This window comes from Ambystoma mexicanum, chromosome 2p (genome assembly GCF_040938575.1).
Source record: "Ambystoma mexicanum isolate Mex_15411 chromosome 2p, UKY_AmexF1_1, whole genome shotgun sequence".
Taxonomy (NCBI): domain Eukaryota; kingdom Metazoa; phylum Chordata; class Amphibia; order Caudata; family Ambystomatidae; genus Ambystoma; species Ambystoma mexicanum.
Window position 1 is genome coordinate 1,341,826,211 of NC_090923.1, and position 24,467 is coordinate 1,341,850,677.

Here is a 24,467-nt window from a genome sequence, read left to right on the forward strand (position 1 = left end):
CAATGAAACATCTAAGGTTACCCTTGATTGGAAAGGTGCATTTTCCAAATTCACGATCTCCACCCCTTTTACACTTATTTTTAACAATCAAGACTTATATCTTGGCACGCAACAGGATAATTCTTCTAACTAGAGAGATGGGGGTTTAAAAGCACGGAATCCCCTTTATGATGGGAAAGGAATCCCTCTAGATAGATTTAGTGCAAATGTATTCTTACATTTGAGAGCCTTGAAGGGATACGTTTGTGTATTGCAACTGAAAAACTGGATATGTCATCCCTTGCTTAAAAAAGGAGGAACTACAGAGCCTCTGCAATTGGCAAAGCGGTTTGCAAAATCTACTCTTTAAACTCTGCCTGCCTGTCTTCTGTTCTGTTAGAGAGCATTTGTTCTGGGGGCTGATTATTGTACGCATGGGTATGTGACTAAGGGAGTGGAGGAGCATGGGACTGTCTGGAATCTCCAGCTGATGTGGAGACAGAGTCTTCCGACAGGTATGCGTGGCAAGCCAACCTACCTAGATCCCACACTTTGGAATCCCAAGTGTAAACTGGGAGGTTCCTGAGTGTCAGACTAAGGCGGGAGGATAAGGACAGCAACCAGAACATGATCACTCGTGGTTTCCTTTTATTGCAACTACGCCTCTTGCTGTGGTGCGTATCCTCTGGGACACCGATCTGGCATAGCACCGGTCAGCTGACGCAACATTACGTGCCGACATCGGCACAGAGCACCCTAGGACTCACAGTTCCTCCAATTATGGAGTCTCTATAGGAGCGCGCCTCTCTGAGGAGCGCGCCTCTGAGGAGCACTGCAGTGCCGTGTGAGCCTACTTCTGACGGGCACTTCAATATCTGAACAATCCTGAATAATATGTGGGCTTGGGTGCCTTCCTCTTCATACGTGTACACATTTTTGAAACCGGTTCTATGTGAAAATGTCACCAGGACAATAAAGCCATGTGAAAAAGCAGTAAGCAGAAAGTAGGTTTCAAAATATAGTCATTCTATACAAGCAATGCTAAGTGGGGAAAATGAAAATATATTTTTTAAACACTAAAAAAGTACAAGACTGTTGCCCTAACATGACCCAAACACCTAACAAAACCTGGAAATCAAAAGCCTGCTGCAATTACCCAATCCCTTATACTAAATGAAACCATTCTTCTCCTCTGTAAGGGATCACGAGTAAGACTCAGACACAGTAATAGGTTTTCTGTTGGATAGAGACTTTTATTGGCCTAACAAAAATAGGGGTTGGGGAAATACCAAGTATCCCTAACTCTAAGAGGGGTTTCCCTGCCTCAACAAAACTAAGGAACGTTTGTGTCAGGATATCTAAATCGAGAGTTCTCTGTCCTGTGTCTACAAATTCTAAGCTGACCCTCACACACTAGACTCAATATAACGTGAAATGGGGATGTCTTTTATCTTAACACCTGTAGCTTCCTTCCAAAGTTCAAAACACAAAGTTCTAAAGTGAAGAAAAGAAAATCAATTAAGTTCCACCCCGAAAAGGTGCCTTCACTTCCCCCAGAGTTCTTCTGATTCGTCAAATATGAGCCTTGTATAATACACATTCCCAACGGGGTGTCCCTTCCTTTGAGTTTTCTCCATTAACACACCACGTTCCAATATACAGTTGTTTTGCACACAAAAAAGGGATATGGTTCTTCCCCTTTCAATCCACAATTCAAGGAGGAGGTGATCTCTTCCCCTGATCCTTCTCAGCTTTTCACAATTCCTTCTGGTGGTCTCAGCCCTTTTTCTCGGATCCCTGGTTTTCTCTCCTGCCAGGGTTTCTATGATCTTGCTACTTGTGTGCGGGTTCCAGACTCTCTGTGCCTAGTTTACTCTACTGCAAGGCTTTTTAAGTTTGTTCAGTATTTGAGTGTAAATCCCAGGTTTACATTCTTCGTCAACATTCACTCTCTTCTGTATCCAGCAAATTATATTCTTCATATATCTGGTTACCAACTCTTTTTTAACTGTTAAATGTCCCATCTCCCTTATTTGGGTTTGAAACCCTTTAAAATCTGCAAGGAACTAGCCAACTCTTCCGCAGGCTCCTCCTCACCTCTTCCCTCCCAGTCCCTCTGCAATGCACTGGCCACACACTTCACTACAAAAATGCAGGAAAACCTGAGCACCCTCGCTTCCCTCTCCCCTTCACCCACCTCCGCCCCCGGTCCCACCTTCTGCCTTTCTCTCCTATCACACCTGATGAGGTCACCAGAGTTGTCCGCTCCATGACGGTCGCCTCCAAGCAGGTCTCCCCCTGTTCCTCCAGAACCATTAAGGCAATATTGTCTCTCTTGCCCCTGCACTTGCTGATTTCTGCAATCACTCTTCTGTTACTGGATCTTTTCCCCTCCTCCCTCAAGCACTACCTTGTGTGCCCCCTCCTGAAGAAACCTACAACTGGCTCTCACTAAATACTCTCCCTCCAGCTCTTTATGTTCCTCCGGCACCAACTCTGTATGTCAAGCGATTTGCTAAACAGCGAGCTGGTGGCCGATATCGTTCCTCAGAAGGCTCCCTCCTATCTAACAGTCTCCCCCCTCCCCCTTCCTCTTCGTCTTGAGTTAAATTCACCTCCTCCTTCCCTTCTGCTAAACTCCAGAGTTGCTGAGGTTGGTGACCAGGGCCCTTGTGTCCTCGTGGGTCCTGGCCTCCCACACACACCTCCTTAAGCCTCTGCCCGCTCCCAGCACTTGCCTTGGCACCAACTGGCGTATGCCAACTCAGGTCTGCACTTTTATTTATTGCAGTTGACCACTCTCACCAAGTCACTCAACAGCTGCCTATTCCTTATCACTTCCCTCTGTGGTACTCCTAGAATTTGGCCCTCACTCCCTCATCCCTTCTCTCTCTCTGCACTTGCACGGTCACAAAGCTCACAAGGCCTAGTAGGCCCGCCTCTATCTTTCATTGTTATATTTTACTTTCATTCCCATGTCCCCTCCCTGTTGGCTTGTGGGTGGTTTGAAACGCAATTTACTTGACGTATCATGGAAAACCGGAGGGTGTCTCACCTGCTAGTTCTCTCTCTCTTTCTCTCTCTTTCTCTCTCTTTCTCTCTCTTTCTCTCTCTTCTTCCCCCCCCCCCTCACAGGGATTATGTTTCTGTGGATGCACGGCTCTGGCCCCATGGGAAAGGTATCCTCCATAGGGCAGATGGGACAACATCCTCAGATTCGTCACAGGACATAGAGATTGATGGAGTCGAGTACCTCAATAAATTTACCAATCAGGCAGATACCACTGACATCAATGCCCATTTTCAATATGAATCAGACCTGATTACGTTCCATGAATAGCTTATACACTGTATGTGCTTGAATGGAGAAGTTATTATGCTAAACAAACAACTATAGTTGGTAAAACACTGCCAAGTTGTTACTTTTTTATGTATGGCTCAAGAGATTAAAAACTGGTTGAATGTTTTATTGCATGTTTTTCAGGTTACATATTAAAGGTATGAGATAAGACCATCTCTAGCACATTTGCAGCACCAGCTCTCAACTGAAAAGTAGGGAGCATGCATGCAACACAGTCGTACACTCCAAATCAACAGACATCTCAGTCAAAAAGAAACCCTGCATTACCACACACATTTTTTTGGCAGGGAGAAGGTGTGTTCGAGATATGATATAAAAATAATGCAGTGGTGTGTAGGATGACAATAGGTATTTTTCAATAGTGGCAAAACACTGCTAGCTAAGTGGCTTCAGAGTCATCAATGTGCTTATTGAGCAATTGAAAAAATTTAGCGGGTTATGCGAATTGCAGGAGATTGTAGGATTGCCCTTGGTAGTGGAGGCAAGCAGTTATTGACCGGGGAGCATGAACCTTTAGGATTCACAACGGCCAAGATTCAAGAGCTGGCATTTCAAAAGAACTCAATTACAAGCTAGGATGGGGGAACTATTTGATCAGAATTCATTGTAGCTGTTGTCCATTAGTTGAGAAGTTGCAAAAAGGAGTGGGCAATGCGCTCGCAGATTTCTGATTCATATGTAAATTTATTGTACTCACCCCAAGTATATACGAGATGTAGAATCTTCAACATTTTTTAGGCTGGGTGTTCATGGGGTAGGGAGAGATTCAGTTATGTACCTTAGAAATGTCCCATTAATCTGATCGCGAGAAATACCAAAGCATTTGTGGACTCAACGGTGCAGCTGCATTAGCCTGTAAAAGGTCAACCCACTTCTTTAGGGATATCGGGAACTTGATTCCAACTATGACCCCAATCTTTTCCATAACAATAACTTGCCAGATAAATGACCACAATATACTGTTGGGAGGGGGCTCAGATGATTTCCAGAACTGAAGAATCAACAAATGTGCAGTGGAATTATTGTGCAATCAGAGAAATTATCCCCCTCCCACGCGTCTGGCCAAGAATGTAACCTGCATCCTCACCTGTACCCTCCCACCTCTCCCCACCAAATGGGTCGCCAGCGTACTTGAAACACAATGCAAACTTCACTTGTGGGATCTGGCCTTCTCCACAAGTATTTCGCAGTCTGTCACAAGCAACAACCTCAGTATTATCCTAATTGTTCGAAAAACATTTGACCACATTTATTTGAATATAGAATAGGGAGGCAGTTGCAGGGGGTGTGCCTTTTTTCAACCAGAAAAACAAGCAAAACAAAAAATTCAGTCAAATGTGAAAAGGTAAAATATTTTCAACCAAGTAGACCTAACCCACAACCTCCAGTAGGGAAGCCTTGGGGTCTCTGTCCCGCTGCTCTCGTCCCTCGGTCCGTTGCTCTGCTCTGCCCCGGAAGTTCTGCTCGTTCTCATGATCCGCCTAGCTCAGAGTGTGTTTTTAGGTGTTGCCTTTTATTTGTGTGAGGAGAGCTAATAGGTATAAGGTGTACGCACTTAGGGTAACGTGCCTGAATTTGACTGACCCGATTAACGGGATATGTCCAGTATGATGCGAGAGAGTTAGTCTGGTTACTCTCAGTCCTCAGCCACCCTCTTCCTTCTTCCTCAGCCCAGTCTTTGTAAGAGGGTGGGGCGGGGGAGGGTGTTGTTGGGACTCTGGAAAATCCCCCCCTCAAAAATAGGATGGGGGTAGATGAACAAGAAGGGGAGGGGGAATACCGCATCTCACCATCAGCTATCTCACCCCCCACTCACTGAAGACCCCTCACACAGGTGATCCTCCTGAAGGGTCTGGATTCAGAGGTGGGGGAGAGAGAGAGGGAGACAGACAGACCCTCCCTCCCTTTGGGTGAGGAACATCAGGGGCAGCACAGGAAGATTGGTGAGATGCTGATGAACGCACTGGAAGCCCGAAAGCTGCCGGAGCCTCGCATAGGGACGCAGCTGCCTGGGAACCGCCAATTCCTGTAAGAAGGCACGAAATAAGTATGCAGGGTGTCTGGGAGGTGCTAGAGGTCTAGGGAAGCAAGGGGGTGAAGAGAGAGAAGAACCTTTTGAAAGTCAAAGAGTAAGAAGGGGTGGTCTGGGGACCCCAAAGTGTAAGCGGGTCTGGGCCCCTGAAGGAACATTACGAGTCTGGGACTTGCACCTCTTTGAAAGTTAGAGGAACAAGAGGGTCTGGTACCCTGAAGCAAATGAGAGAGCGTTGTGTACTTGGAAGAAGAGTGAACCAAGCAGATGCAACACAGCATTGCGAGTCTGGGACCCACACTTGTATGTGAAACCAAAGTTTAAAGCAAAGAGGGTCTGGGACCATGAGAGAAAAAATAGATAATACAAGAAAAAAACCCTTGATTGGCAAGCAATTGAACAAAGCCATGTACAGTATTGAGTCTGGGACCCACACTCACCTGAGAGTTTGAGGATAAGGGGGTCAAGAACCTTAGGACCAATTTTAAAAAGGAATCCTAAGCTTGATTGTGGAACGTGTCATGCTGATAGGATATAAGAACTCTGACGCTGAGAAACGGTTCCTCTTGAATTGTACAGTGACTTAAGATCAGTAGAAGTCTAGGGTAAAGGAGCGTAACCCTAGCATTGTAATAAGGCTGTTTGCGGGAAAGGAGCACAACGCTAGCACGGAATGCTTGTATTTTGGAACATTATTTTTGGATTACTTTTTATTACCAGCAAAATTGGGAATTATTCTGTTAGTTTAAAACACAGTGAACCCTTGTGACTTGACCATCCTTGCACAGTTATCATAGATTATAAGTGTTAGTAGGTTTTGGGGACACAACAATGACAGACCTTTTAGTTTCGGACTTCCTGACCGTTTCGCTAGTTTTCTTTGAGGTAGGGAAACCCCTCTTAGCTTTAGGGATGGAGGCATTTATCCATCCTTTAGATTTAATAAAAGTCTAAATCCAACAACATGCCACCATTGTGTCCGAGCCTTACTTCTGCACCCTTAAACGTCCTTTGTAATTGTTTTTGTCAACCTAGTATTTAGCAGGTATTAGCAAACAGTTCCTTTCTATCGGTCAGAACTATGCCTTAAATGGTGCTTACTGTGGAGATCCACACACCTACTCCCCTTGTATCATTTTCTCAGGTGGTCCGGGAAATGCCATCGCCTTTGGATCCTGACTCTGAGGGTGGAGATGCAAGGGAGGATCATCTGAGTGGACGGTCCTTGGGGATTGGGGAGAGGGTGTCTGCAGGCGAGACATGGTACCCCTCCCTTTTTTCTTGTGAGAACCAATCTCCCCCCCCCCCCGCGCCCTTATAGGCTGTTGCCAATCGCTTCCCCTCTTTCATGCCACTATAGTACTGGGACGAGGAAGAAGCGACTAGGAGCGGCAGGGGTCCAAATTGGTATTTATGGAGAAATAGCTGAAAGTAACATCTGGGTTTCAGGGCTTGGCTACTAAAGTTATATGCCATGAATGCATTCTGTGCGACAGATGAAATCACATTAGAAACACAGATCGAATGTATGGAATAATGTAACATTGAGAGATGCACTATTGTCAGAATATCACCCCGGAGTGCTTAGAAAATCGTGTAACTTCATCTTATTTACAAACTGTGGCACACATCCACAAATGAATACACCACACACTCACTCTACTTCTGGCTATCTATTGGTTTGTCTGTCTTTTGCCGTATTGCTTTACAATTAATTCACATTTACTTCCTGTGTTTTGGGACAATGTCCCTCTTTGCTGCTACCTCTCACTTGGTCTTTACTTAATCTGTCTGCCTTTATATCCATCATTGTAACTGCATCTATGTCGATCCATGAACCTCCATTGTGATCTCTTCACTCCCCTGGTAGTTTTCTTTCTCTCTGCCTCTTCTCTGCTAAACGCTTGTTCTCGTGCTGTAGTTCTGCAGTTCCTCTTGTTTGATGAAGATCCAGGTATGGCTTTGAAAAGTAACTGACTGTATATGTTTGCCCTTTTGCATAAGAAAAATGCATTGGTGATATCTGATGTGTCAGCATGGCAGTAGTGGGCTGGAGGACTGAGTGGGACTTATTGGGTTTGGGGGGGCTTTAGGGGTGGGACCAGCTATTGAATACGGCTGTTTTTATGGGAATCTGGACAAAAGGAGAGGGACATAATCGGCTATCTCATTGGCTCTTGTGCCAGATACTGAAAATATTGCTAGGTCTAGGGCCTTACTTGCACAAAAATGTAAACTTCACTGCATCATAGTAATTGCGAGTAGCATCACTGCATTGTGAATAACGGATGTTGCTATTATCAAACTAAATGACACTAATTTTGACTGCTGAAGAAAGGCTAGAATATAAACATATCCGTGCATTTTGCACCAATATCGTTGGAGATTGACATACTTGCACCTGGCCTCATGGGATGAACCCACTTTGCAGTAGGAAATGTTTTTTTTTTTTTTTAATGCTGCACACTAATTATTTACATGCAAAGTAACTGTTGCAGTTGAACATTGATTAGCCAACTAAAGTTGGTAATGCAGACAAACCACTCCCTGGCACCACTACTGTTTATGCAAAACAAGCAGACCTCATTGACCAGTCTACTTCAAATAGTTTTAATTCTATCAATGCTTGGTTATTTCTTTTACTTGACAGCAAGCACACATGTAATGCTCTAAACAAACACACAATGTGGAGGAAAAGGAATTCCAGCACATGCTGAGGCACCTTTGCAGAGTGCTCGTTAAAATAGCTGCAACACTTTGCATGCAGGGCCATTATGATGGCTCTCGGATGCAGCAGCATCTAAATAAAATAGCCCTGGCTCCCTTTACTGCAGACCCATAAGAATGCTGCAGTACACAATACATTTTTAGTTTTGGCTATTAGGTGTCGCTTGCAACATCTATAAGCCGAAACATTTACATTGGAGTACAGATGGCATATGTGGAGGGATTCACAGCTTGTAGTTATTTATTTGCCCACCCATAGACCTGCTAATCCCTATGGCCATTCACACCCAGTACCTGCCTCTCTCTGGCCAAAACACCTCATCATGGGAACTGTTTCAGCTCGCTTTAATCAAGCCTTAGCATCAGACTTTGCACTCAAATGCGCGCCAGGGTTGTTTCAAAAAAGTCTTCTGAGATGGAATGACTTAATTGGAGCTCTAAACCTCTTACTTGTGTAAGAAGTGTCTTAACGAGGGTCTGCCATCAGCCACTCGATTTACAAGCACTATGCATGCCCTTCACGAAGTCCTGTTGAAAACCAGCATTGGGAAAACCAACAGTTTTGGCTTGTGTATAAGTATTAGGCATTTGTCAGGCACTGCTACTAAATGGGCAGGTTCTCGCACCATTTTGCACTTGCTGTCATCAACGGGCCACTTAACTGCTAAGAAAAATTATCATAAGGGACCTCGACGCATGAGGGATTTTGGGTACACTACACTTCACGGTAGGGATAGTATTACAGGCATGCCCATGTTAACGTCCCCTTTCGATTCTCAAAAGACAAGATGCGATACTCTGCGGTTACCACTAGATGTCAGACTATGCACAGCATGTGAATTTAAGCAGATTAGCAAGCATCAGAAATGCTATTACGGTGAGTAATGCATGTCATCTTTTGAAGTTTAAAAAGGCCTGTTTTAGCGGAGCACTATAAACATGGATACAAATGTATCTGTCATTGCACTTCCAGTTTCATGACAACTTGCAGCTCCTGTTACGTTCTGCTCGCATCTAGTTATGCTAGTCGGCAATCTGCAGAAGCAGTTTTTGAAGTAGTGCCTTTTACAGCTCCTGGCAGCCTTAGTGGGAGCCCATACCAGGAGCAAAATCACTCGAACCAGAAGCCATTTAGCGCCCAGCGCCCGGGAATTTCGAACCTTGCATGGTATATAGTAACATGTAATTTCATCACTCTGGTACTGAGACGAGGAAGAGGCCTGCAGATTGTTGCGAGGGCCAGGCATGTCCAGAGAACTCCACTAACTATGGTCAGGAAATTTGGCTTGAAGACTCGCACCTGCAACCTCTTAAATGGTTGCAGGTGCATAAAAGGTGGAGCCGACAATCGGAGAGGAGAGAAGTCGGGCCAAGCGATTCCGGAATGAGAGGGGAGCAATCCTATGGAGAAGGAGGCTGCCGACGAGCGTCCTACCTGGAGGCCAAAATGCAGGCAAGTATCCTGAAGAGATTGTGGCGCTGCGGCCCGGCAGGCTATTCATGAACACAGTTTGAATGTTGTTCTTTATGAACTCTGATTCATTATATTGTTGACTGTTCTATGTAAAGCGCTTTGGACAAACCTGCTATATAAAACACAATACAAATACAGGCTGAGAGAGGGCCACAGTGGTGGGAGCTTCTCTCGTTTGGTGCCCACAGCAGGACCTGCTGGGCACGGAAGAAATTCAGTTGTGACTGCAAGCTACCAGCAGCGTCCGCTAGAGGCGAGCGGTGCTGCCGGCAACTCATAGACAGAATACCGGTGTGCGAGCGGGGCTTGCAATACTACGAAGCTCTGTATGCGGAGCAGAACAGGAAAGCAGCTGCCCAGAGGAGCTGCTAGGGACCTGTGAGTGAACAAAAGGGGACACTCGTACTGGGGTGCTCCTGAGGGCTATTGCAGGGCAAACGTAATTGTTGAATGAACAAAATGCGATGTGCAAGATGAAGTGAACCCTAAGTGAAGAGTTATAGTGATCAATACGAACCAGATGAACTGTGAGTGAAACAATAAGAAATAAAGAGCTATTGAATACCAAACTAAAGGAAAGCTTTTGACAAGCCCATGAATGGAAGGCAAGCTTGTGTGAAGAACCAGATTGCACGAAAAGATTGTATCTAAAATGCCAACTGCACGTTTAGAGCACATTCAGTATAGTAGATCAGATCTAAACCCATAATATCCAACCGGGTCGCAGGGGTGACCCTGCCCCTCCATTTCGGTATTATGGGCTGCAGCGGTTGCAGGGGTGTATATACAATATATGCAGTGCAGTGGACAAACGGCCAAAATCCCAAAAGACTGAATTATAAAATGCCGGTTAGTGGGCTCTGTGATTTTGTAATTCGGTCTTTTGGGATACGATATTTTAACATTAACATACATCCGTGAATAACACGTAATATATATTGAAAAGCAAAGAACAAATCTTATGAAATGCAATGGAAAGCAAGTGCTGAATATTGCTAGGAGTGTGAAAGTAAAGGAAAGAGAGAACCACAGAGTGAACTGTATGAAAAGAACACATTGTGGCAAAGTCAATAGACTGGCAAAGAGGAAAACGCATTGTGGCAAAGCCAAAAGGCTGGCCAGAAGAAAGTCAAATGAATGTGAATCAGAACACCGGTGCAGTGACAGAAGAACCTGTGTGGGCAAGAAAGCCTAGGGTGACAGGTTTGCATGACCTGTAATGGGTCGACCATGTGGTCTGACAACTGTGTTTAGACTGGGGCTACCCCATCTATGAAAGTGAAGGAAACATATTGATGGCAAATCAAATTTATGAAAGAGATTGCTGAAGTGAAGCAGAAGAAAGCAATCTGTATAAACCGGCGAGAAATCGGGAGTGTAAAGTTGATCTGGAACTGGTTTTTAATATTGAGAGACAAACAAATTGTGAATTGGTAAACTGGACAAGCTGACGTCTTGTGGAAGGGAAACAGAAGACCTTATTAACTGTGTTGTTGTCCTGAGGAAGGGAACCTCAAGGCCCCTTTTTTGGAACGTTGTTGCCTTCCTGGATAAGGAACCCAACACTTTGTGGAACTGTCTTGGACTTGGGGAAGGGGAGCTGGAAAGCAAGCCAAGAGCTGGAAGAAGCTCAGAACGTTATTCTGAACACTATTTATTTTATTGCTGACATCCCTACACATTGTTTAGCTTTAGTTGTGAGGCCAAGTATAGGTTTTGGACACATACAGGTTTTTAAGTTGAACTTACTGACTCAGACTATCCTTTCTTTGGGTACGGAAATCCCATCTTAGCATAGGGAAGGTTAGGCCTTCAACCATCCTAACCTTTAAGTTAAAACTATTTTTGTTTGAACTTTGAATCTGTTGTGTGTGTCTTGCTTCATGACTCCTTCATGTTACGTACATTTCTTCGATTGTCTCGCAGGGTTCCGCTTTGTCCCCACTCCTATCCTCCCCTATATATTTTGTAACAACCATAGGAATTATGTTTTATCAAAGGTTCTGGACCTGATCAGAATTTCCAATGCTCTCTTTAACGATTGACTCGGGGGCATGATCCCTGAATCCTGCACCTTTATCGGTGTATTGCCTGCTAGCTCAAATGATTTTTTTTATGTCGAAAGGGATTCAGTATATATTATAGTGTTGTAATAGTGACACCATGCTTAGTCCTTTACGTAGAGAAATATTTTCCTATGACATTTTTTGATGTTATTAATAAAAACTTGTAATTGTTGCGCAAAAATGGTCTCGCCGCATCGTAAAGACATGGCATATTTTAAAAATGTCATGAACCTTTGGACATAGAAATATTTTCTTTTTAAAAAAAGAATTGCTGTGCATGCGTTTTTCCACAACCCAGAAAAAACATTTTCTCAAAGTTGTCGGGCATGATTGTCAATACTTGCAGTATGCACCTACACCTTATGGGGAACAGGTGCATGCAAAAAAAAAGGAAATCTGATCAGGAAATGATTTCCAAATAGTTCTATATTTCTAGAATGTGTTGTACGTTTGGAAAACACACAAAACACTTACAGAAACAAAGTGCACATACACATATGATCAGCAACCAGTTTTATTTGGGAATGTGCACAACACATGAAACACACAGACACTTGGGAAACAGGAGATGACCATGGCTAACCTGGAATGTAAATATGTAAATAAGGCGTTTGAGGCATGCTATAACACCTAGAAAATGCAAAAATGTGTACACAAACATAACCTGTAATTTAGACATGCACGGAAGACTCTGAAAACACATCAACACATACAGATATGGAACATTTTAAGCAGAAAGGGGTCTTCTTATTGTGACAATTTACAGGATCTTGTCCCTTCTCCCCAGATGGGAGCCCTTTCCTGTGAGGCTAGGGAGGTGAGCCCACTCTGCAACAATCCCCCTGTGTGTGGCAGAAAGTGGGACCTCACAGAGAGACTCCCCTCATATGGACAAGGACTCTGTTCCGTGATGGAACTCCCTAACCCCCTTTGCCTTTGAGACCATGAAATCACCGAGGTCTTCCAAGATCCAACCTGAAAGCACTTTTGTTTGTTACTGCAATATGCCTTCCTTTCCTCACTTAAGATTTAATACTACCAAGTGTGGTGACAAGGAATGAAGATACTGAACAAGGATGATTGCTAAAGACTTTTATTCAAACGAAAAACAAATGTATCTCTCCTTAACACCAATGGAGTTCCCTACCTAAACTAAAGAAACTCAACTATATCAGGATCTTGCCCAATCCACACTCCTGAAGAGAAGATAAATGGGCTCAGTTGTTCAATTCTTGCTATCCAACCAAGGGAGCTATAAATGGACCTTTCCGTTTGGACTACTCTTCACATGGGAGGGGAGGCAGCATAGGATAACCTCATGCGAGGAAGGAGAACAAATTTGAGGCTTACAGCAGGAGGAAGGAGACGGCCGGACCAAGCACGAGGTAGAAAAAAAGGCAAGCAGGAAGGATGGAAAACAACAAGGAGAAGAAATCTGGGAGGACGGAAAAGATGACAAAAATTTGACTCGGCACAAGTAAGAACAGGGGACAAGTAGTGCGCTATTCCATGTCTTTGCGTTTCTGTTCCTTTCAGCTCTTGGCCCCCCTACATTGGAACTCTTTACCTCTCTCTATCCGTTCCATCCCCACCTACTCCTCTTTCTGCGCCTCCCTGAAATCTCTTCTTCTCCATTCCCCCCGACCTCCTTCACTCCTCTCTTCCCTATTCTCCCTCCTACCCACCTTTCCTACCCTCTCCTTTCCCTTTATGCCTCCTCCTATCCCCCTTGAAACTTCATCTTTCCCCACCTGACTTCCTCCTCTTTTCCCTTACTCCTCACCCCTCCCTTCAGCCTAGGTAAATTGTTCTACATATTGTTTAATTGGGTTTTTCATGTTTGTAAATATGCTTCTTTCATTATTCTTGTATCCTGTTGTTATATTGTAAAGCGTTTTGGATTAAAGCGATATAAACTAATAATTACAAATATCAAAGACCCACCCCCCACCCGGAATCATGTAATTTAAGGCCCTGGGGAAGAGGAGGAAGGGCTAAGTTGGAATCCCAAGTGGGGTTTAGGACCCCCCACAAACTGAACCTGAGGTTGATAGGAGGCCAGGCACGAGGGACACTTTTGTCCGGATTTCATTAGGAACCTAGCTTCCCCCCCCAATCAGAGGGAAAGGGAAGTTGGAGTAGGGAGAGGGGGGGGGGGATGGGTCAAGGGAGTTGGGCATGGGTTAACTGGTGGTGGGAACGGAGCAAGACAGAAAGGAGATGCAACCATGGGAGGGGGCCACAGGAGCGTAAGAAAGGGAATAGTGGAACAGGGATAGCGGACCCCGAAATCAATAAAAAAAAATCCTTACACATAACGTCAGGGGCTAAACACTCCATTTAAGAGAAAGAAACTAGAGTGACAGGCCTGACGACTGAAGGCAGATATTATCATGTAACAAGAAACCCCTATCAAGGAGAAAGCCAAAGCGCAGGTCAAAATCAAGGGGACTACTCAAACGTGCCAGGCAAACGCGGAGGAAAAGAAAGCGGGGGTCCTCATAGCTATACAAGATAGGCTTAATGCACATGTCACAGACAGTCTAGCTGACAAGGAGGGATGCAATCCCTTCCTGAACGTATTAATAGGAGGCAAACATCTCACATTAGCATCGATTTATGCACCCAACTCGGGACAAAACGGCTTCCTGAGAAGGGCCCTTATGACACTAGAGGAGTTCGCCACAGGGTAAATTATACTAGGGGGAAGACCTCAACATAGCATGGGACCCCAGAGTGGACAGAAGCTCCAAGACACAAGTGGGTACGACTACCCTCTCAAAGGCCCTGAAGAAAGCTTTTGAAACTCTAGCGCTCCAGGATATATGGCGCGCCAAGAAAGGGGAAACGCAGGGATTTACCCACTTCTCACGCATACATAATTCCCAATCTAGGATCGATTATATCTGGGCTTCCACAGGCCTGGTGGGGAAAGTGGTGGACATAGAAACTGGACCAATTTCCCCTCTCGGATCACGCCCCTGTAACAGCCTCTTTCAACATCAACCGGGCGAAAGGGTGGGGTGTGGTCTGGACATGGAGATTCCCAACAGACATCCTCAAGGACACCATACTCGTGGACTCGATAAAGGAGAAGATGGAACTCTACTTCTCAGAAAACGACACAGGCACAACCCCTCAGAGCTTGGTCTGGAATGCATTCAAGGCGGTACTAAGCGGTAAATTGTTCGCAATGGAGGCACAAAGAGAAAAACAGCGGATTAGATCGAAGAATTGGAGGAGAAGCTCAAGGGAGCACAAACGAGTTGGCAAATAACCCCAATAGAAAGACGAAATTGGCCCTGAAACATATGCAAGGCCAATTGGGAATGTTAGAAAACAAGACAGCAGAACATGCGCTCTTAAGACTGAAAGATAGGTACTATATTTGTGTCAACCAGGTGGACAGACCATTAGCGATGCAGCTACACGCAAAGGGGCGCAAGACAACCATAATGAAACTAAGGGACGTACATGGTCAATTAAAAACAACGAATGAGGAAATTGGAGAAATAATGACAAACTACTACCAAACCCTGTACAAGTCAGACGCTCCAAGGACAGATCACCAGAAGGCCTTCTTGGAGAATCTCGATCTCTCTCAGAAGTGGACAAATTGGCTTTGGAGAGGGACCTCCAGGTGGAAGAAGTCCTGTATGCGATCAAAAAACTCCCCAGAAACAAAGTACCGGGCCCGGATGGCTACCCTGATGCCTTCTATAAAAAATATCAAGAGGTATTGGCCCCAAAACTGACGGCTTTGTATAACGGCTTCAGGGCACAAGGAAATATCACAAGCTCCATGAACGAGGTGAAACTGATAATTTTTCCCCCAAACCAGCAAAAGACCCAACGCTGCCCGGATCGTGCCGCCCAATAGCCCTTATTAACCTGGACACCAAACACTATACAAAAATATTGGCGGAAAGACATACTATTCTTCTTCCGACTCTCATCGGCCAGGACCAATCAGGATTTGTCCCCACTAGACAATCCGCAGACAATATGTGCAGAGTGAGCCATTTAATAGAAAAAGAGGAACACACCCACACCCTTGCTATCCTTGTGTCTCTGGATGTGGAGAATTAGTTCGATATTCAAATAGATACAACTGTTCACACAAGGAGAGCATGGGCTTCGGGCAGAACTTTATGCAGGTGATTAAGGCCAACTATAAAACACCCTCCTTACGGATATCGCTGAATGGCACCTTGACAGGATGGGTACCCCTAACCAGAGGCACTAAGCAGGGTTGCCCACTCACCTCTGCTTTCTGCAGTATTTCTAGAGCCACTCCTGACTAGGATACGAGGGACACCACAGGTGAAAGGCATAAGTATGGGAGGAGAAGAACACAAAACTATGGCCTTCGCTGACGATATGCTGATGGCGTTATCGACCCCGGAACTGTCGCTCCCTGCTCTACTCCAAGAATTGGACCAATTTAGATTCATTTCCTGCCTAAAAAATTTACAAACAAAAATCTGAAATCCTGAACCTGACTGAGGACCCAGCAACGGTACAAAGACTGGCCCGAGCTACCCAAATGAACAAAGCCACAGAAGGCATCACATACCTACGGCTAAAATTATCATCTTCACTTGGACAGATCTATAACGCCAACCACCCGAATCGTCTAACAAAGTTAAAAACAGACCTAGAGAAATGGAATCCTCTTGATATCTCCTGGTGGGGAAGAATGACGGTCCTAAAAATGTTGGTCCTACCAAAGCTACTCTACCACTTCCAAGCTCTTCCAGTAAAAATTCAGAGAACATACCTTAGGGCACTGACCAAAATGGTGACTACCTTCATATGGCAACATAAGACTTTGAAAATATCGACGGCAACCCTAACGGTGCAGAAAGACCAAGGGGGACTGACACTCCCCAACTGTCGTAGATACTACAAAGCAGCACAACTGAGAGTCCTAAAGGAATGGGTAGATCAATCTTCCCAAAACATCTGGGCAAAGCAAGATGGGACCATGGTGGGTCTCCCCCTTTCCAATCTTCTATGGCTACACAAATGCTACAGACACCCAAACGCCAAAATAAGCAAAGTAGTGGGTGCAGGACTTTAAGCCAGGGACACAGCGGTTTAAAGAGGGACCCTATCGACTATCCCGTCACCCTTCACCCCAATGTTTGGTAACCCCGATATTCAACCAGGGATGCACCAAAAATCATACAGCAGCTGGATACAAGCAGGCTGCAGCAAAATAAGAGATATGTACAGGGGCTAATCCATCATGATATGCCAAGAGTGCAAACAAATAGTGGGGGTTCAGTCCACGGAAGAATTTAAATAAACCCAGCAGAAACATTGGCTCGCCTCCCCAACTCCCAACAAAGAAGCGGCCAACAGATAGCTGACCCATTCGAAGTCTACACAGGCTCCAAAAGGATAGTCTCCAATCTGTACAAATTCTTTAACGATCAGGGCGAAGTTCAATGGGGATACATGAAACAATGGGAAAATACATTTGGAGAGTCCTTAACAAGAAACCAATGGGCAAGCATCTGGATCAAAACCCGAAGCTAACACGCTCCATACAGATGAGATTGTTGTGGCAGAAAGTCATAATGCAATGGCACTACACCCCACAAAGACTCCAGGCAATGTACCCATCCACTAGTGACAAATGCTGGAGGGGTTGTTCTGCAAAAGGAGACTGAAAGCATATTTGGTGGAGCTGCCCAAGACTTCAACAATTTTGAGGAGATGTGAAAACCTAGACAGGAAAAATGATACAAAGGGGAGACAACCTACTGGAGAAAGTATGAATGGAGGGCACGTGGGACCCAAACCAAAGAACCTACACAAAAACATAACAGGGGGGAGTGGTGACGCTGATTATAACAGCATGGCTGATGATCAGCAAGCAATGAAAACAAAAAGACCTGCCAACAAAATTTCGCTGGCTTCAAAATGTTTGGAGATTCGTCTCCCTGCAGCGGATGACCTACAAACTTCAGGGGACGCCAGAGACCTTTCGGACAGACTGGGGCAGCCGCCTATCCTATCTGCAGAGTGACTGTTCCTATGGTGCCCACACAACATCAGAATCCTGGATATCTTTTGAACTTACCTACTCCCAGGCATGAAGAACTGGTAGCCATCATCCGAGGGGGGAGGGACGAGTGAGTGGGGGGGGGGAGAATTGGTATCGTTAACCTGTACTTTTATTTGTAAAACCAATAAAATATGTTTTTAAAAAAACTGCAAAGGGAGGTTCTGACTGTCTGAGGCAGATGGATATTACACCTAACTCTGACATTACATCACGCACCCACTGATGAGACCAGGGGCGACGTGACCATAGTCCCATTGAGGAATTGTATGGCCCAGGGTCGAATTTGCACATTTGGTGGGAGTGTCCCCAGTCTGTACTCTTTGGGTGAAGGTTCTCAATGCAATTGATGGTATCGGCCAGATTGGTCTCCTGATGGAACCCAAAGTGATTTTTAGTGGGAATCCATGTACGGTGGGGTTTACCCTAGGTCTGGGGCAATGTCTAAACTAATAACCAAACTCCTCTTGGCAGCTAAGGTCACAATTACCCGGACCTGGAAATTTTATGACAGCCTGCAAGCTAAACCTGTGGTGGATTAAGGTGTGGGATATCCTAGTGGCAAAAAAAGTCCCTGTTGCCAAAGAGAGACTCTTACACTGGTTTGCGGACATTTGGGTCCCGATCCTGGAGTATGATCAAACCTTTACAGCGCAAAACCACAAGCCACGCCTAGCGAATCGTTTTTTGTTGAACTGTTGAGAGCATACTGATTAGCCGACCGTGGCAGCTGAAGGGTGGAAGCGATGAGGAATGAAGGGAGGGAGACCCCCGGGTAGGGATGGGGAGCGGTGGATCTAAACATATGTCGCTCTGTATATTTTGATCTATCTGGGCTTTGTTGTTGGAATTTTACTCCATGTCTGCGCCCGCTTTAAATAAAGTTGGGGAAAAAATATATAAGGAGGATGTGTATTCCATGTTGGATCTAAATGATAGTCATGAACAAGGAGGAGGGCCAAATGAAAGGTATGTGTGCATTATGGTTCTTATGGTTCATACTGCAAGGGAACAGTGGTAATCTAGAAATGTATACAATGTATTATTATTGTATTTCAGCAGGGACCTTGCTTTGAGAAGCAACAGAGCTCTTTACTGAGGTATACAATGATATAGATACACAACTGAGCACTGTAGAGGTATAAAGCAGTACAGAAGCATAACCGAGCTCTTTTATGAGTTAACCGAAGAGATATACAGCGGGGGTAGTATACAGAGGGGCAGAGAGGAGGGGTACAGCTGTACTTGGTGGCAGGGAGGAGAAAGGCGGATGGCATCTAGTGAGTTAGGTGGCGCGAGGAGGATGACGTGATGGTCTAGGTGTTGAGGAGGAGAGGCTGCTTGAAGAGGTGGATTTTGAGTTCTTTTCTGAATTATGGGGTGAGTCTGATGCTGACATGGAGTTTGCATAGTCTTGGGGCATAGGCAGTGAAAGCTTTTTTTCTGGCCCTTTCCTTTTTGCAGCAGAGGATTTCAAGTCTGCATGTGTCCTGGCTTCTGTTGGTGCGCTGTCCACCAGAGTTTTTCTGTGAGGTAGCTGGGTGACTTGAGGGCGACTGCCTTATAGATGATGCAGCAAGACTTGAAGGTGATTTGTGGGAGCCAGTGAAGGTCGATGAGGGCTGGGGTGATGTGGTTGTATCTGCGTAGACCCTTGATGAGGCATGAGCTGCGTTTAGGACACTTCTCAGGGGCACAAGGGAGGACAACTGTAGGCCTTTGAGGAGGATACTGCCCCCATCCAGGTGGGATAAGACCACTGCTTAAACAGTGGATCATAAGCTTGTCGGAGGGAGGAAGGGCTTGACCTTCCGCAGGAGGGAGAGCTTATACCAAGCTGCCTTAGCTTTCTTAGCTATGTGTGTCTTGAAGGAGAGGTGTTTGTCGATGTGGAACCCAAGGGAACTGGTGCAGGTGGTGAGCTCATGGTTGGCAGCCAGGTCGGTATGTCTGGGTGTTTGGTGTTGTCGGTGAGGAGTAGGAAAATGGGCTTCGAGGGGTTTACCTTCAAGTATGCATTGGACATCCAAGACTGGATCAGCAAGAGGCAGGTTTTGAGCCTGTGGATGTCTTTGATGGAGTCGATCTTGAGGTGTAGCTGTGTCATCTGCGTATTGGTGGATGTGGATGTTGTGTGTGGCTAGGAGGGGCTCCAGCGGCTCCATGTATAGTTTGAAGATTACTGGGGAGAGGATGGAACCCTGTGGGACTCCACAGTTGACGGATAGAATTGGCGATCTAGAGGAGTCCATCTGAACAAACTGCTGGTGATTGGCAAGATAGGACTTGAACCAGCCTAGGACAAGGTCGCTGATCCCCATGCGCTGATGTAGTGTGTCCGTGAGCGCTTGGTGGTCTACTCTGTCGAAAGCGGTCTTGGAAACTCTCCTAAAGTACCCCAACATAGCCATCCATGTGGCCACCATGACATTGCTCATTCCAGTGAATGCCTGGCTACTATCCAAACGTGGATGTCCAGCACTTACCCTAAACTGAACCCGACCAAGACCAAATTTTCTCCATCGGTCTCCTAGCAAATAACTCGTGCAACAATGGCTGGATGACATGTGCCTGGAAAGATTCACCCCTCAACTGACAAAGTCCGCCAAATCTGTTGGCTTCATTGTTGATTAGCCTTTCCTTCCAAAAGCACATGGCCAAAAAAGGCACAAACGGAATGGCTACAGATCCACACACAATCTCTCTTCCTCTCCCCTGCTGATCTGTCTGCCTCAGTACCCTGCACCTAGTTACCTGCTGACTTTGGGCCCAGGTCCCTGCCGACCCATCCACTCGCCCACACTGCCTCCTGGCAATCTTTGCACTTGGGTCTGTATCTGTAACCCTACAGTCCCCTTACCTGCACTTATCAGATACCTCTTGTCTGTGCATTAAACCTTGCACTTGCCACCCTGCTGTTTGCACTACCAGTTGTTGTTTTTATCCCTTGCTTAGCACTTTCCACATCTCCTCTACCCCCTGCACTTTCCCACTTCCCTCTCCCCTGCACTTGTGCATTCTCAATGTCACTGGGCCTTGTAAAATCGTTGTTTTGTCCTCCCTTGTTTACCCTTGCTTGCCCTGTCGCGCTCCGAAACACTTTTGTATGAGCGCAATATAAATAAAATATCAATAAATGCTTTTTTTTCCCCCCCAAATGAATTCCGTATGGTGGCTCAAGCTCTCGTTATCTCATACATCGATGGGGTAAATGCCTACCTTACTGGGCTTCCAGCCGCACACCTAGCCCCCCTCAAAGTAGCACACCACACTGCAGCCTGTCTCATTACAGGTGCCCACAAATGTTACTGTATCTTTCCAACACTGCGCATGCTTCACTGCCCCCCCCCCCCTCCCTGCCAGGATGATATTCAAAACTGTCTGCATCTCTTACAGAGCAGTCTCAAATGGAACACCAAGATACTTAGCAGCTAAACTCCACTCTTCTGGAGCCTCTCGCTTCTCACGTAGCAAAACTGTCAAACAGTAGGAGTCAAAGCTAACCCGCAAAGAGACTTGCAAGCAGTCCTTCTCCTGCCATGCCCCGACCATCTGGAACTCGATCCCGGTAGAGGCACGAAATGCCCCTACCGTCCTTCAGTTCTGCAAAACACTAAAAACGTGGCTCTTTCAACAATACCTGCTGCACCAATAAAAATCCCTCCTGGCAACAACAGTATTGTGTTGCTGTATATAATGCCAAGCCCAATTCGGGCACAATCCTGTTGTAAAACACTCTACTGCTCTTGAGCTGGATTTGTGCTACAGCAATAAAATAAAATAAAATATGGCACACTTGCTTTCTTTTATTCACTTGCAAATTGTGCTTTATTTGGTTGCACAAAATACTTCATCCTGATGGGTCAATGTTGCAGTGAACGAGAGTTGTTGTATACACAGAACCATTATCCCATTCCTTTGAGACTATATGTCGTGCTTCTAGTTATGGAAAATATAATGAGCAGACCCTGTGCACTTTGTGCCAGGTGTGTCCCATTCTTTCCTTTCGCTCTACCTTCTTCCTTGACTCGTATCCATTTATTCCTCTACCCTCCCACAGTGGTGCTAATGAGCCCTTTGGGCAAACGTCTATCATGTGGGAAATTGTTGCTGGGTCTCTGACAGCCATTCCTCTCGGCATACATATTTTAATTGTAAGAGCTCTCTGTTTTTGAAAAGGTTCAGGTTATTTTTGGACTGGTCTCTGCTCGACTGTCTGCCTTGTGTTCATACTGAAGTCTAAAATCTAATGCTCAGTATCTTATCTTTCTTTTTCAGTATTCTGAGCCTTCACTTCCTTGCATGATACAAGGAACAGATTGTTTCCTTTTAAGGTATAGGATAAGTGCACACAAAGCAATGTTGCTCTCCGTCAACTCTGTTTTTACATCTCGCTGGTTCTTGTATTTGTCAAAATATTTTATTCCTCAGACTTCAGTGCACAGTATAGCCATGTAAATGTAGGGCATGAACTGGTGCGATGGATACCGTGCAGAAATAAGTTTAAATAGTTTCAGATCATGTATTTTTTTAAAAAAAATTTTGATGGAGAAAGACCTGGCAGAGTGTGACCCTCGGTAGTATCCTGAGGCTGGGAAGTGAATCAACTGAAAATCAAGAATGAAGGCAATTGTGGAGCAGAGGCCCAGAATACATGTTTAATTATCATCCAAGGAAAAACAATTAATTTAGCACATGTTTATGTAATGCAGAATCCACAACTACTAACCAAACAAACAATATAATACTTTCTTTTGGAAAATGCACAATTTCCATTGAAGTATAAAAATAACCGTTATAATTGTTGAAAAGAACCATTCAATTAACTTAAGTTAAATATGCTAAAAAGAGATACTAGAACACACACACACACAGTAACCAAGTGAGATTCCTTTCTATTGCTACTAAGGAGCATTTCACACCTTAAAAGCATACCAAAAGGTCATTGAAAATGTATAAAAATATATAAGAGCTGGCCGACAGTTGGCAGAACACTATTTCCTCAGGACTGGTAACTGAATAAAACGATGGGTCAGAGTATACCCATTAAATATAAATAAATACAATATAGTGCACAAGGCTCTTTGTTGAGCCATTTTCCCACATTCTTCTAACATTTAGTGGCAGTATGTTCAAATGAAATTTAGTTAGAAGTGCTCACAACATGTGCCTAGAATATAAATATGGCTCAGTGTGATCTTTAGTAAGAGAAATAGTCTTATTGAATGTTTCTTCAAATGAAGTTCTTGTTCCTGGGTTTGCTGTAAGAAGAAATATTTATCTATAATCAACGTTTTTAAAATAATCTCTTGCAATCACATCTGTTCTGCGAACCAGGTTGCTACGCACATTCATTTTGTTTTCTTTTTTCACATAATTCAGCCAAGATATACAACCTGCTTTGACGCTTATCCATATTGAACACCATAATAAGATTGGCTGCATTCTCTGATGATCTTTAATATATATCATAGAAAAGAAAGGAAGGGATTGACTGGGCCACTTTTAAAATAAATACTTTGCAAAAAAGTGTTTTCAGTTACAACTAGCTTTTGCACGTCTGCACTGCCAATTTACTGTGCAAGTCCTATGATCTTGGCTTTATAGGCCTTTATCAATGACTGAATGTGGATGCCTCCCTGTTGATGATGCAGAGAGAAGAAGGGCTGCATTAGCCTTTTTCATGCGCTGGGACAACTCTGGCTACTTGATTTGACCAATTCAGGTTATTCAATAAAAGTATACCCAGATAGTCGCAGCTCTCAACCCATTGGTGTTGTCTAAATGATATTTTCTTTGGACCAATTACCATGATCTTAGTTTTCCCTTTGTTTATAGATTAGTGGCTCAAATTCATAAAATGAGCAAAATGATATTGTACTTTGAAGAGCCTTTGGACACCTGGCTAAAACAAGGCATTGTCTGCGTATAGCGGTACAGGACATCACTGGCCTCTGTAAAGCATCCTGAAGCAAGACACAGATTCACTTTCTTAACAAAAAGGACTTTATTTTAAATTTCAGGATGGATTAAGACCTAACTTGCCCTATGCTAAGGTGGGATTTCCCTACCTAAAGAAACAGATAGCCTGTGTCAGTAAGTTAAACTTAAGTCTGTCTGTGTCTAAAACCTATACTTGGCTTCACAACTAAAGACATACAATGTGTAGGGGTGACTGCAGCAAAAGAAACGGTGTTCAAAATAAAGTTCTGAGCTTCTTCCAGCTTGGGCTTGGTTCAGCTTCCCCTTCCCCAAGTTAAATAGTTCCACAAAAAGGACGTTTGGTTCCCTTCCCCAAGTGCAACACAATACCAAGATATCTCAGGGTCTCTTACTGAAGTTCGCCAAAGTTCCAGAATATCTCAGGGTTTCATTCCCCAAGATTAACACAGTTCCAAATGGTTCAAGGCTCTTGGTTTCCACCAGTATTGCCCAGTTCGAACATATACTTCTTAGGACTCATATCAAAATAAATGTTCTCTTTCACTTCAGCCTTTATATCATACAGCCTTTGTCTTTGGGCTCTTCTTGGCTCTTTCCCAGGTTGGGCTACTTGGTCTAGGCGCAGTTGTTGGACCACACGGTCCACCCATTACAGGTCACGAAACCGATAACCCCTGGCATGTTGTGATGCTCTTACCCTTACAGGTATACGGCTCGGGGGATAGTCTGTTTTCTCTCATAGCTGGCTGTCCACAAGAAAGTGTTCCTGTTGTGAAAGGGTTAGGGGGTTGAGTTCCCAAGTATCCTACCTG

General features: G+C 44.7%; 1 protein-coding gene across 1 annotated transcript in view; it reads left to right on the forward strand.

Annotated features, from left to right (window-relative positions):
• FLII (FLII actin remodeling protein) overlaps positions 1–24,467 on the forward strand; it is an 898,330-nt gene that overhangs the window by 20,941 nt on the left and 852,922 nt on the right. The window lies entirely within an intron of this gene.